The following is a 16,306-nucleotide window of genomic DNA, read 5'->3' as shown; positions in this document are numbered from 1 at the left end:
ACAAAAGCCTATAGTTAACTAACTTTCCTTCTAGTCTGTCGAGTGAATTGACAGCAGTAAATCGTTTACAAACGTCGAATGGATGCACCGACCGTACCAGGCACATAATATACGTTGAAAAGACACGTCTGAACATCATTCAGTGGAGCGACAAGGCATCCATTCAATAGTACATCTTGTTGCTTCCATCGCAGGACCGAATTCAAACGGTTATCTATTAAAATAAACGGTTTATGTCCTTATATCGAACACGGATTTAACTAACAGTTAAATAGAAGATTTAGTTAACTGTTTTATAAGTGGCCATTTGAAAAGGATAAATATTCGGATTGTGTTTGACCGGAATAACTAGATAAATGAAGTAGTCCTTTACATAGTTAATGATAATGATATTGGCTTAACCTAATTCAAATAACAAGTGGCGCAGAAGTAATGTCATAATATGAACGTGTCCTAATTTTTACAAATGGCGTCAAATGTCACAGCGCTTTGACATTTAAGATGAAGGTATATAGAGAATTAGTACTCGATAGGCAACAGGAAGAACATAGTATTATTGTTACTGCTTATTTGACAAATTTTAAGTCTCGTTCAGAAATAATTGTTTGGCCGCGCGCCTCGTGGAAACTGGGTCCACTGGAAATGTCGCGTTTTCCACAACTAACCACGTACCTTACAAGCTTTGAAAGCTAACATTAAAGAACGTATCGCGAATTGGAACCAGAAGTTTTGAGCGCAACAAAATGCCCTTAAACAAGCGCAATTATGTATCAATATATGCATGCAGATGCATGATCAAGTGTCAATCTTGACATTACTTTTGCACCTCTTGCTACGTACCTAATATATCTTCGACACAAATTAGGATTTTATTCCAGCAAATAATGACGTTAATGGTGTCTATAATAAATATGACCACATTTCTTTGACGAGGTCTATGATTGGATTATAATTTTTCAGCTTTCCATTCGGGTCGAAAATTGTAGAAAAACATTTAGGTTGGCGGTACCATATTTCAATTTCTGTAACCTAATAATATAAGTATACACTTGTTATTTGTTCGTATAATAACTACGGTATTGAATTAGTCTGCCATACATAAACTGTGAAACGGATAAAATAAATAAAATATTAAATGTTGATACACTTAATTACCTACAGCAGTTAGTCTTCCATATTTAAAAAAAAGATCATTAAACTCTAGTTATTGTGTTGTTAGCTACAAAAAAATGTCGAGACAAAATAATGTTTAATATATATCCTATATCCTGCACTGGGCGTGTATGGGCTGAAATGACGAATGTGATTATATCGGACCAAGAAACTTTCCTGAAATGATCTCAGTTCAATGTTGAACGCAAATGAGATTTTGCACATTAAATGTGAAATATCGTAAAAACGATGTGAAAAAATAAAGTAAGGAAAAGCGTTTTCAAAATTTTTTATAATACATATTCAAATTAATTAACTGCCTGATATGAATAATGAAATAATACACTATATTTTTATCTAAACTTTCAGTAAGGCTTTACTAAGCATACATTTAATTATGTATTTATACACAGCCTTTTTTTAATTTTATTCCATACCATTCAACTTCAAGTTGAGTATTTTTATAATTAATATAACATAAAGAGTGATTTAGAATATCGTTCAAGAATAACATCGATTATTTATAAATATCGATAAAATGATTCGTTTCCCATCACTGTTTATAGCATATGTGTAGTTTTAATTTTTGTACATAGATGGCAGTGCAGTCTGAATGCAGCTGAACCTACAGTTTGACTCAAATCACTTGTAGACATTTGAATTTCTACCGATGCCATGCCCCTTTCATGTTTCAAGTCGTAAACTTGCATTGAAATGCATCGCATTATTCGTTTAGTAATAGATTTACAAATATAATTATCTATAACTAAATACAAATTATTTGTTTATACATTGAATTGTTATTATGTCATTGTCTGTTTTATGTTTTCAAATATATTAATTTTCGATGACAGTAATTTTCAAAATTATGACTATTTAAATTTATGTATCACTTCAAAAATATTTAGGGGCAAAAAATTTACAATCACTTGTTAGAAAATTACACTTTGTTTCATATGTTATTTAAATAAATTCAAGTATATGTCGCAATTTATGCCAGGTGATACATGTAAAGGCATAGAGATAAAGTGTTTACAAAATTCGGATTACTTCTTATTAAAATTAAATGTTGTTTACTATTTTGCCGTGCTTACTGCCGTATTCCAATAGAGTTTCAGAATGATCACTTAATACAGGGTGATTGGAAATAGATGTAAAAGCTTTAAAGGTTTTTGCTAGCAATGCTGCTCTATTACAAATTTCGTCGTTTTTATATTCCTTAGACACCCACTGGTGGGTATAAGCCGCCCCCAGATATATCTATGAGGGCATATCATAATCGCAATGCTTGACAGGCGAGTTGGAGCAATCGCAGTGTGATATTATGGTAAGCAGAAGACGCTGTTGCCCATCCTCTGGAAACTTTTTTGTGAGCAGTGTTTATTTTATATATGATGCACAAAGTGTAAATTATATAACATTGTATCCCCATAATCGAACTCGCGGCATACGATCACAAGTCATAGTACTCGACCACTGATCTGCCACTGCGCCAACAAATTATCTTGTATGTACGAGTAATTAAAATATTACATTCAAGTTCAACTCGTTACTTAGTGTTTTTAGAAATATACCAAAAAACTTTGAAAACGTTTACTTGTGATATTTGGTTGCCAGTTATCGACAAGTATACAATTCGCTATTTAGATGAAGTTCTAACTCATTTTTTATCATTATAAGGACTGTTTGATTTAAACTTTTGCACCATAAACAATTTACACTATTGTTTAAAAAATATTTATTCTACAGTTAATTTTTAATAGAAACATAATTGTGAAATAAATTTAAAAATACTTTGATGAAATATAATCTAAATACATGATTTTATAATTGGTGCATAACATTTACATGTGTTTTAATTATAATAAGTTAAAAGTAGTTCGTATAAATATAGAAAGTTTAACTAAAAATTTTGTCATCAATCAGGAATATTTTATAAATCTGAATTATAACGTAGTGTGGGCATATTTAAGGTTGGAAAATTCGGGACATGTCCGATTCACCAAACCACATTAGGTTCGTGTGGTGATCATCATTTCACAGTTTCGTAGGATATCAACTGCTGGATAGATTCTTCTAGAGACGGCCTGCATTCAGCTTCTTTGGACGACCTTCGCAAGGTCATCGGTACACCTGGTGCGTGGATGACCTGCATTACGCTAGCTGGTCTGTGATTTTCACTCTAGAATTTTAAGGCCCCAGCGGTTACTTGTTCCGTGCTCTTTATAGTCTGCCAATTCCCACGTATACTTGCCAATCTGCAGGGCTAAGTCGGTAACTTTCATTCCTCTTGGGGTCTCCTCATTCCTGATTCGATCCCATAGAGAAATCCTAAGCAAGGACCTCTCCATGACTCCTTAATCGACTGTGAGTTTGACAATGTCTCCCAGAGTAAAAGACATCGCCTCATAACTGGCAACACACAATGATTGTGTTATAATAAAATAAAATAAAATGTTACAGAAAAATATGTTCCGGGGAATTACCCCGACCTTTTTCACTGTTACATTAGTTGGTAGTTTATTTTTGGAATATTCATATCGCGGCCTCTAATGATAATTAAAAAAAAATCCAGTTTACTAATTTAAAATGTATTCGCTAATCAATTGAATGGACAGCAAATAATTATAATTAATCATTTAATACATAATTGCTTTGGTTTCTTTAATTTATTAGTGAGTAATTTTGAATAAATTATCGTAATTGAATTGGAACTTGTTTAACCTTGTTTAACAACATTCCGATATGAATTATTAAAAATAATTTGTGACATTTTTATTCAAATATGTAGTATCTATAGTGGCTTTAATGTTTTTTTTTTAATAGTATACATGTGTATTTAAAGTGAGATCAAAATAAACTTATTCCACAGTCTTCTAGGTGAATAAGATGGCATTTTCGTTGTACATTTATCATCAAACATTATTGTGTAAATGTAATTTTGTTTTATTATACAGAAGTTGTAGCTATTATGTATAATATTGGATTGTGAATCAAATTACATTGTATACAGGCGTGAAATTAAAGTTTATGTATTAGCGAAAAGCTTTAAACCTATTACATCTATTTCCAATCACCTTGTATAAAATGATCACTCTGAAACTCTATAGCAGTGATTCCCAAATATCGACCCCTAGGGGTCTATGACAACCTGCAAGGGGTCTACGTCAGCGAAAAACAATTTGGGGTTCCATGATATGAAAATAGGTGTTCAACAGAAAAAGATTAACCTTATCAATTAACCTTTAAGATTAACCCTTACAAAATTGACGCCAAATGTTGATAATTTATTATTAAAGCATCAGGTTCATCCTTCTCACTAAAAATATTGACTTATTGCTTATGTTATTTTTTTTATAGTTTATTTAATGTTGCGTATATTTTACATAACAGATACAAAATTTTATTTAGAGTGGTTTTAATTTAAATTCAATTAATAAATGTATAAATTAACATTTGTTTTTACTTTAAGTTTTTAACAATAAACTTCACTACAGTTAGAAATTTACAGGAAATCAATATCAGGTAAGTAGGGGGTCTACCCAACACGGAAAAACATGGCAAGGGGTCTACGACACAAAAAAGTTTGGGGAACTCTGCTCTATAGGAATGCGACAGACCAATAACTTCCAGCAGTCCAAAGTCTGCAGGGACAGATAGTAAACAATGATTTATATTGATATATAGTAATTCAAATTTTGAAAATGCTGTATGTTACTACATTATCGTGTGCCATACATTCCACAGTTTAAAGCTTTTACATCGATAATCAATCACCTGTATTACTGGACTACGTATTGTATCATATCAAACACAAAACCCAAATATTAATTAATACAAGATTTTAGTGAATATAATTCTGTGTGACTCTGTACTCTTATAGCCTATATATAATGATTTTACGAAATATAAAAATAAATAAACATCACTATGGCTGAATGATCAAAACGCCTTTGCCCGAATCATAATTGAATGAAGGCGTTAGAAACTGGTTTCGGTTGATCGAGCGACACGTAATATGAAATCGAATTCAAGTTCAAACGTGAACAAATACAGCGGGCGACATAAGGCACGGCGCGTTTACTTTCATCGAACTAATTCGAGTCCGTATGGGCGTCGCATAGATTAATGCATGACTTCATCATCACACCAATATTCGGCGCCTAATATATTTGGAGATTATGACATTTTTAAACAAAAGGTTAGGTCTATTCAAATATTACATATTCTTATATTCTTAATTCGAATATGCTGTTACAAGTACTTTCGAATCGTCAATCAATGACTGTCGACATTGTTATATCTACAGAAAGCTACCACCGTCTCCGAAGGCACAAATATAGTTTTATAAAGGGTCCGCGACAATAATTAGATTCCTGTGTAAGCATCAACAATATAGCACTACATCTATTCTGCGCACTGTATAACCTTATCTAATCCAGAACCATAATATGTCCTGCACTATATGTAGCTTGCGTACTGCACCTTCAATTTGCCAATCCGGAGTACTATGTTGGTAACTTTCTTTTGACTAGTAGACAAATATTGCATAGACCTCTCCGAGTGCCGTTAGGCTATTGGCATTGCTTTCTTGAAAAAACTGAGCAGAAATTTGAGAGAAAGAATAGTAGTGTTTGAGTAGCAACTGATATTGCTATTAAAGCATCGCTATCTGGTCTTTGAACTCTAGTCATACATAAATCCCTCAATCAACGAGACAAGGATGCAACACATCGATAAGTATCCTTACTCGATTCTATCGGCGTCTAGTGTTAATTATAGTTAAGGAGCTGTGAATGAAGGCGCTTGTGCAATTTGCCGACACCCGCGGTGAGTGCTCCGGTAATGAGAGATCATTGATTCGTAGTGACGTACTTGTTATACATATCGATATCGATGTAAGCTCAGCTCTGGGAAACAAAACGAACGATAGATCATATGATGCATGAAAGAAGAGTAAGGAAATAAAAATGGTCGAGAAAAATTAAATAATGTAAAATAGTCCCTGTACCGCACAAGATAGAGGGTACGAGAGGCTTCCAATAGCGGGGGCCACATAAAAAAAGCTCAACTTTAATCATCCTATAGTTAAACATGATATTCAATTTTAATTACGTTTATCATAATTTTAGAAGTAAGACGGCTATTACAGATAGGTGTCCCCAACTGATTCCTAAACTGGAAGCAGTCAGCATGCAGCGTCTTTCGTCTACCCTCAGATCATTTGTCTATCTTGTGGGTGAACATCCTGCGCTGGGCTTGCCACTCCAAAGCATTAAAGCCACAGCAGTCATATCTTCTGAGAAGCTATGTGGTCTGCCCATTGCTATTTCAACTTGCCAATATATGTCGTTCACGTTGTTAATTTTAGGTTCTCATTATTGATTATTCACATATATCGATTTATGGAGAAACCCAACATCCATATCTATGGTTCAATGGTAGTTAAGCTCATAGTGATTTCAATGTGTTCTAAATGAGGGAGGCCATATAGCTGTGAATGTCTTACAGAGAAAAAATGTAAGAAAAGGACCAATATTTAGCCACTTCCGCACATACAGTAGTAGTCGTGCAACAAAGTGCACCGCCCACCAGCCCGCTGATAAATGCGTATGCGGCAAACAATGCGTATCACACAACCGCCACCGCCAAATTACTCAATACGTGTTTCACCCCTCCACGGGGCATCTTCAGGAGAAATGTTACACCGATTAGTGCCAAACACGGAGTCAACTCGTGGCGGGCGGTGCACTTTATTGCACGACTACCACTGCATGTGCGGAAGTGGCTAAATATTGGTCCTTTTCTTACTTAGGATGGACTTCCGCGAGGTAACGCCTGATTCCATTAAATAGAGACAAAATGAAGATGACTGTTTTTAAACTATTTGTAATGCTAGCTCCCGGCATCATTGTCTCCATACAATTATAACCTAGGAGGTTTCTTCTAGGCAGGCATGTAGCATCGTAGACCTCACTAAACAGAGGTCAAATGCTTCGCCTTTATAGGCTATCATAATTAGGCTTAAAATTTTTGACTCAGTACAGTCGGGTTTCCTTGAAATATATTTTCCTCTTCATTTGTGAATCACCGCAAATTATAATTCATATAGTGTGCGCGTATCAAAATGTAAATTACATGAAGTCACTAAATACAGTTCTTTATATGGATATCTCTTGTATATTTTTGTCATGAATATATGCTATTTATGTATCACAATGAGATAGAATTTAAGGATTTGTCGTAATAAAAACAACTTTTTATTGTGACTTTTGCTATAAAATTTTGCGTATGAAATATTTTAACTTTTATAGGGGAAATTATACAGCCCATTTGACATCAAATAACGTATGGTACAGACTATCATAAATTCAAAAGTAATAAAAAAAATCGATTTACTATTTAATAAAATTAATTATTGTTAACTACCTGTCGTTGTACACTTTGTACTGCTAGAAGTTATTAGTCTAGTGCATTTTAAAAGAAAAATAATTGTTATTTCAAAATGATTACCTAGTGGTTTTAGCCAAAATGTTTTAAAGTTTTTTTTTCCGACAAATGAACTATATATTTACTTCTATCGCGTCTTCACATCTAAAACCAATTACTGTGTATAAAAATACATAATTTAAAATAATTTTACGGAAGTATAAGTTGATGATGCCCAATATGTCTTATGGTGTGGCTACGCATGTCTCTTGAGAGTATTCGGTTTGGTCTTTCATTGCTAATCTTTAGCATTCCAGCTTCGATCCGAGGTTCAATCTATTGTTGTTATTATTTTATTCCTATCACTGCTTCGAGTGATCATAAACCTATCATAATTCATAAATAATCATAATAGCATACGCTTCCCCATCTAGTGACTTGAAACGAACTTAACTGTGTTGGTCCATATATTGGCTGTCTACCCACTAATCTTATCATTAAACCAAATTAAAAATTTAAAATAAGTTAATATATCGATGTCGAATAAGGTGTAGATAAAAGAACAACCCTATCATTTGGATGTGCGAAACTCGACACACAGATACGCAAAATAACACTAATCCATCTAGTTAAGTGAAAACAGGATAGTGTTTAGAAGACAATTTAATGCGAACAGTGGTCGTTACACTCGGCGTTATGGGATAGAAAGGGAAGCCTTAAGTGTTTGTAATAACAGAACTTATTGCACTTGAATATATACTTCAACGCATCAACTTCAAGAACCGTGACAATAAAAATGAACACAAGAATCTATTTAATAAGAGCAAGAGATTTTTTGCCTCTAACATAGTTTATTTCACATCTTATATAACTCAAAGAGGTATAAAAATGGCTATAGTTGAGATTTCTCTACAAGGTCAAATTATAATTAGGAAAACATTATTTAACATAACTCAGGATTGGTGAGTTGAAATAGAAGTAGATATATATCACTAGCGTAACTATAGTGATTTTCAAATCTAGAAGGTTCCTTAAAAATTGTCTGGGATTCTATTGTCAAAGCGTTTAAATCTCCAAAAAACTGCTTTATTCTCTTCTCAGTTTTAGGTTATAGCACGGATACTTCTATAAAATCACATTTCATGCGGTTCTTGAAGTCGTACTCGATAAAGTCAGATCTAAAATTATAGGACACTAGCTGTGCTCTGCGAGTTCGTTCTTTTTTTTTAATTTAACAAAAAAACATTTTTCTTAGTCTTTTTCGTTTTTATTTTAATTATGTGGGCCGGGCACGAATTTCATAATTTACGTACACGGCATTTAAATTACACATTTTCAAGTCACAGCAATATATAAAATTTGTTGAAATGATAGTGGGGCCATTTGTATAGTCATTGTGTAATAGGTCATACCAACTTAGAAAATTTCTTCGACTTAACCACAAAAATTTTGTTAAAAATCATCACATTTTGAAATGTACGGTAAACGATTCTCTAAATGACACATAGACAAATAAATATTTAACGATGGAAACATCTCTACAGTTACATTTTAGAGCTTTTAATATAAATAATCCTCATAATTTCATTAAAGGCATTATGGACAATCTGGATGCACCTTTTAATTTCAGTTTTATTTCGTATTAAAGTTAAGTTTAAAAGGAAATTTATTCACCAGTTCCGATCTTTATTAAACTATTTATATATACATGAAATCTCCTCATAAATATTCTTGGCTGTGTTTCGTAATTATAATATATATACACTTAAAACATAAGTACTAATTAAATTCTTAATATCGGAGCGTTTATCGCAGAGACAGCCATAAAGCACGGGTTTCAAGATGGCGTCGGTTATGCAAGATTATAATGGTGATCAGTCACGCTATGACCACACACGCGGGCGGTCGCGTTCGCGCCATATAATTGTTATAATTTATCTAATTGACGCTTCGTCCGCGAGGTTTATGGCTTAAGCCTCCAATCACGAGTGTCAGAACCTATTTTATTGCGTTCTCATGCGTCATTATATGTCTGTCATTACTAGAATTTATAATATTCAAGTAAATCGCTTTTTGCATAATACTACATAGACCTAAAAACTTTAAAGATTCACCCATTTCTAAAGTGAAATTTATTAACAAAAATCTATAAAGATTTTACATTTATTTTCAATCAAAAGAAATGATCATTCTGAAGTTCTATTACAATGTAATAGGCCAATTACTTCTAGCAGTACGAAGTGTGCAATGACAGATAATAAATAAAAATTAACTTTAATACTACATTTGTGTATGCTTTTTGTTATTACGTTATTATTTTTGAAATCTTTTCTTTAGACAGAGTGTGCACTTTGATTAACGAATCAATCTGTAAATAGCAATCGATTTTTCTAGAACCTTCTCTGCAGGTACATAAAGAAATACTTATCAATCCTTTGAACACACAGGCCTTCATTTCACCACTTTTATTTTGACTACAAGCTTATTATAACTTGTCATATCATTTACCGTTAAGTAGTATTTGGTTGTTTTTTTTTTTAATTAAGTAAAAGAGGCGAAGGCACGTTTCGGATCCACATCAGCTGCGTGTCATCGCAACTAATCTGTGAATGATAAAGCTAATGCGACCGTTGAAATTTATCATGGTAATGAAAATAATAAAGTGGGAGATAAACACGGGTCAGTGTATAAATAATAATTATGGTGAAAGTTGGTAGCTGTCAAAAAATGGGTCCGGTTTTCGGGCCACCGTGTCGGTGGACGACGATTAGACTTGATACATTCGGGAGGGCATCTCCTCTGTCAATGTCCAAGTTTAACTCGTCTTAAACGGATGAGGATTTTAATATCCTTGTTCTTAACTTTCTTTTGGATGTTTGACACATTGAAGCTCCTACAGTCTACATTGATAAAGTAACGGTTCGTTGACTTTTAAGTGAGAGAGATTCTTTGTTAATACATTGTTTATTTCTGTTCAATGAATTTTAAGTATTCCACTGTCAATCCGATTAGTGTTATGAAACTATTCTACGACGGTTTACACCTCTTGTTGATGTAATATTGACTCTACCTCTAGTTCGGATGAAAAGAGGACTTGAGAAGAATTATTTTTTTCAATTATATAATATTACATATCTAATAAATATTTAAATAGCCCGAAGTCAAACACATCATGCCATAAATATGTATGAATATATGCATACTATGCATATGTGTATATATGTATATGTAAGTATTCTTTTATGTATGTATGTGTACATAGTAAGGTATGTATTTGTATGTACGTATACCCTTAACTGCCTTCACCTTCATGTCTCTCATCTCCATCCAAAGGTTGTTTGGTAGAGATCGCCTCGAGCGATAAGACTGCCTCTTGTACCATATGTGTTGTTTTTTTCCCTCTATTTATAATCTATGGTTTAAAAAAAGTGTTAATAAATAAAAAAATATTCCCAAAGTGTGCTATATTTAATAAAGTCATCAGTAGTTAGCACACACGGAGGCTTTCTTTTGGAATATTCTAAAATCAATTTTATTAATACAAATGTTAATATTAAAATTAATCCAAAGCTTAATAACGAACGGAGAGTCAATGTATACAATGACACAGTGTATAATGCGTTGATTTATAAAATAGATAGCTGCACTCATGCAAGTGAAATGAAGGTTCGCAAAAAGTTTAGATGTCAGAAATGAGATAGTGCTGATCGATGTCAGAAATGAAGTCCGTTACGGAATCGATAGTGCGTCGATGTCTACCAGTTCAATCCTGATCAATAATGTAACTGTCGTTCATTCAAACGGAAATATTCTTAAATTTATTAAATATATCAATACAAAATTATATCACCATCGATTTACGACTGAAATGATTATGATGACAATAAATAAAGTCATTTATTAACCCTTTAGTTGAACAGTTAAAAGGTGATGACAAAATATTTCTATTAATATATTTTTAATATGTTTTAATACAAAGGGAAAATATATATACGTAACGGAAGATGATATTACGTAATTTAATGAAATAGACTTGTACGCTAAAATCGTAAAATTCAAATATCAATACGCATTTAAATGTCAATGTAACTGTAATAGCGTTGCATGTAAGCGTGCAGTACCGCGGTTTCGAGCTCCTTGCGAGACGCCGACTCATCAACAGATGGCGGGGTCATCGCTCGACCTTGTTCGGAGATTTTCGCGAATCGCGTGACGCCACTAGCTGCAGAACGACGTGCGTCTGCGCACGTATCGCGGAATCACAGTGACGTACGCAATATATATACAAATAATTATCGATATACATTCAACTATGACTTTAATTAATTACGATAGATATATTTAAATATTTCCTTTAATATACAGGTTGATTGGTTATATGTGTAATAGCTATAGATGTATGAATTAATGACTATAATTTTTTTTGGTAAGCAAATCTAAAGAAATTATTGTAATCTATTTATTTAAAACTTCTTTTGCAACATTCGAAAATAAATTATTGATATTAATATATTATATGATGCTGAAATAGCATAAATATGTATACTATATATTGGCGTATAATTAGGCAGTATCAAATTATTTCTTTTCCAAAGACCAAATAGTTGTAGCTAATATGTATACAGGGAAGTTAGTTATAAGTGTGTGAATGCCTTAATTAGTCAGCAAAAAGATTTGAAGTATTTACATCTGTTTCGAATCATCAAATCAATATATTATATGATGCTGAAATAGCATAAATATGTATACTATATATTGGCGTATATTTAGGCAGTATCAAATTATTTCTTTTCCAAAGACCAAATAGTTGTAGCTAATATGTATACAGGGAAGTTAATTATATGTGTGTGAATGCCTTAATTAGTCAGCAAAAAGATTTGAAGTATTTACATCTGTTTCGAATCATCATAAGGTGATCACTCTGAAATATGCTACACATCGTCCTGTATATAAATATTGATATAAAACATAAATTTCATATATCTCATGCAATCATTATCTGTTATGCATTTATTATGACAGGGGAGTATCAATTATACTGGTGCGATGTTATTGCGACATATTTTATCACTCTCATTGCTCTGTGTAATTTGTTAACATCTCACACTTGTAATAATCAATTGCGTACTGTTTTAGCGTGAAGGTTCATTGTTCTGAAATAAACTGACGATATATTGGATCGTAATTAAAACAAATAGATCGTGTTACCAGTGGCCTATTAATAATCTATAAAATCATCGGTTGTGACCAGAGATTTGATATTCAGATGTAAGCCGCGTCATATTTCAACTTTAGGATGTCCACTGCTGGGTATAGGTACTGTAAATTCCTGGTAGGATCGGCTAACAGAATCTTCCTCCGACCTCGCAAATTCGGCTCGAAGTTAGACACCACGTTTCTCGACACAATCTGCCAGTTGTAACTACAGCACTTTTTAGGTAATATATATATATATATGTATAACCGGAGATATATCTATATGTATATATATATATATAAACTTCAAGAAGTGTTTATGTATATATGTATGTGTGTATATATACATATACAAACACTTCTTGAGGTCACTACCTGTATATCACAAGGCTAAAACTTTTGCACAGAATTTGCTAGTAGATATATAGTATGAAAATATGTGACGAAATTGTATTCCATAACAATTATTAAAATTATTTAAACTGTAGGTTTTCCACAGCTGGACATAGGCCTATCCAATAAATTTCTATAAAGGAACGGCTGGAAGTGGCCGCCATCTAGTATATTCCGACGATTGTAACAGACGTTAAGTTAAATAAAAATTAAAGTAAAATTACTAATCATATTCTCATATTCTGGGATTTTTTACACACAAGTGTTTTCCATATTAAGCAAACAGTTAAACTTTAGGTAAATTTGCACGTGACTATATCTGTCTGTGACGCTGGTAATCCGTTATTTGATTATCTTACTTTGTAAAGCTATTGCGCAACATTTTTTAATTTTTGGGCTATAAAAAGATGATTCACTGCGGTAGAGATAGATAAAAAGTATGCACCGTCATTATAAGTAAAAATGTCGTAGTTTTCATTGTTCACGTTAAAATTATTGAATATATCTTTGTAGCTATTTAATATTTTGTAATTCATTTAAAAGTTTTCATGTAATTTATGACAATGCCTAGAATGTAATTTGTAGATATATATGAATTTTTTTTATACTTTCATCCATAATGATGTAATTTGTAGATATAAATCAAGTATTGTTATACTTTGTGCTTTAAATCAAAGTATAAATTTGCACGAAAATATAAAAAAATTACGTAATTAGAATACGAATTTACTTGCGTTTTAAATCGATATTTATCTTTTGATATGTCAGTTTGACATTTAAGTCATAGCTGTCAACCGTGACTGACAGTGACGTGCCGATAGTTTTTTTTTAAATCTAATTATTAAACACACTGCCCCGCGATGTCTTACAGACAAAAAATCAGAATAAATTATGTCTATTGTGTTTCTGTGTTATAATTGAATTGTTTTTTTAAATATTATATGACGTAGCTAAGATGTACATTACCATCATGTCAGCGGATAGACGCCCAAAGTCTTCCCCAAAGATCGCCACGATGAAAAGTCTTGCCCGTATTTAGTCACTTCCCTATGTCTTCGGTCAACCTAGTGGAGGGCAAATTCACTCCATGTCTACCATCTGGTGGTCGCTTCTTGAGAAATTTTCGGTCTCAACGACGATATAGTGCATTTTAATAATTATTTTACCAGTTTTAATTAGTTTCCGTCTATTCTAAACGCTAGCCAAGGTGACCTTTCGCTTCGCATCTCGTTTGCTGATCACCGCAGTGGTTTTTGATCTATTATTACTTATCCCGACAATCAAAAGCGAACGTGCGCCGGTGTTTGTGGATCTACGCAGACGTCTTAAAAATAATATGCGACGTTTTACGACGGAAACAGCCGTGAAAAGGTGAACGACCGTTATACTTTTATCGGCTATTTCTTTTTACAGCAAATATAGTGCTGCATTTGAACGTTTCCGTAACAGCGTTGGGTGTTTACGATTATTACTTCAGATGACTCAGTTCTATATTTAAATTATTAATTTAAAAATGGAACTTAATTTCTTTTTTTGTAAAATAGTTATAGTTTCAATAGAATTAAAAATAGAAGCAAAGTATAACTTACAGGTCATATGTATTTATCACAAGAATGGTATTTTAATTGTACGCAGCTTGTTATTGGACAAATAGGATTATTAACTAAACTGTAATTGGAGCAAATAAGATGTTCTATAGAATAGTTGTTTCAGTCGTGGGACTTCCACACGGATACAAGCCATCTCCTTCACTTCAAAGAGGAAAAAGTAACTTGGTTCCGGCATCTTGTATGAGGGCGTATTCGTGTTCTTAACGTTAATGCTAGATAGGCTAGCATATTATTACCAACGCCGTTATATAAGTATAATTCAATAAGTGAAACTATGGAGAAAGCTTCTGTTCGGCAGCGGATATCCTTCAACTGAAATGATGATGATGGTATATATAAAAACCTGTTGTTTAAATTAAGTACTGTTGATATCATTAATCATAGATAATTGTATTAGAATTACTTCTATTAGGTTATATGGTTGTGAGAATATTGATTATATTTACTGTCACTATTTTTAGTCTGTTGAGCAGGGTTTATCAGTTGAATGCGGACACAAAGGTTGGCCGGCGATAACGCTGGTGCGTTATTGAGCAAGGAATTCTCAGACAACCTGCGAGGTCGTTCTCTTTAGAGGCATAACGAATGATTCGTCACGAATCGCGATGTCTTGGGAAAATCGTTTCGAAACGTAACAAACGAAAATTGTGCTCCGATACAGCGATTTGCTGTGACAAGACAGGCTTGCATTCTAGAAAATGCTTTCTAAATTAAAATTATAATATTTTAGCTTTCACTTCCAACACTTAAATGATAACTCTATTAACATTTTATTTATTTATATATATAAATAGCTCTTCAAATAAATAGCAGTAAAAAAAGTTTGCAATTGTCTCATCTCTGATTAGTTCTCGTCTAAAATTCTCTTAGCTTCAAAATGAATTACGCAGTAATTTAATATAAATATAAATTTAATAAGATTTCGGTTTATATCAAATTAGGTTTTTTTAGTATTGTGAATGTGAATGTGAATGTGAAGAATGTGAATGAGTGTGAAATGAAATTAAAATAAATTATCGATAAAAAAGTCGTTTCACATCACTATTATGTCAATTAATTGTAATATCCGATTATTTCTTTCTGGTTTTAAAACGTTACAATGTAGATAAAATGTACCTAATCGAAGTTTTAATATTTTTTTCCGCAATAAAGAAATCAAAGGCCGCGATTGTCGCGAATTTGAGATAATTAAATACGGGTCACTATATGACAGAAATATCTTTGTAAGGTTATATCGTTTTTTTCCATGGGAACAAATTGAATATCATCTACATTTGATACATTGTTAATTTTCATCATTTAAAAAAAATGCATTGCGAACGTGGTCTTGTCCTTTTTATTTATAAATCATCATCATACTATTACTCTAGACGACTGAAAGGCCAGAAAATATAAAAACTTGGAGACAGACGGTGAATGATGAGGTATCTCCTGCCGAGAAGCGCCTTAAACAAGTCAAAGGAAAAGGAACAAATCTGCTTATACTCTGAGGCTGTGTAAACGTTGTATATAGGAATTCCCTTCTA

At 32.7% G+C, this 16,306-nt stretch overlaps 1 protein-coding gene across 1 annotated transcript in view; it reads right to left on the bottom strand.

Moving 5' to 3' along the window:
* bnl (branchless) overlaps positions 1 to 16,306 on the bottom strand; it is a 210,542-nt gene that overhangs the window by 39,965 nt on the left and 154,271 nt on the right. The gene's annotated exons all lie outside the window — the stretch shown is intronic.

The sequence above is a fragment of the Battus philenor genome, unplaced genomic scaffold, assembly GCF_028537555.1.
Source record: "Battus philenor isolate CCGP_79_NKW_IND1 unplaced genomic scaffold, ilBatPhil1.0.hap1 SCAF_18, whole genome shotgun sequence".
Taxonomy (NCBI): Eukaryota; Metazoa; Arthropoda; class Insecta; order Lepidoptera; family Papilionidae; genus Battus; species Battus philenor.
Note: the sequence above shows the minus strand (reverse complement) of the source record. Positions and strands in the feature narration are given on the sequence as shown.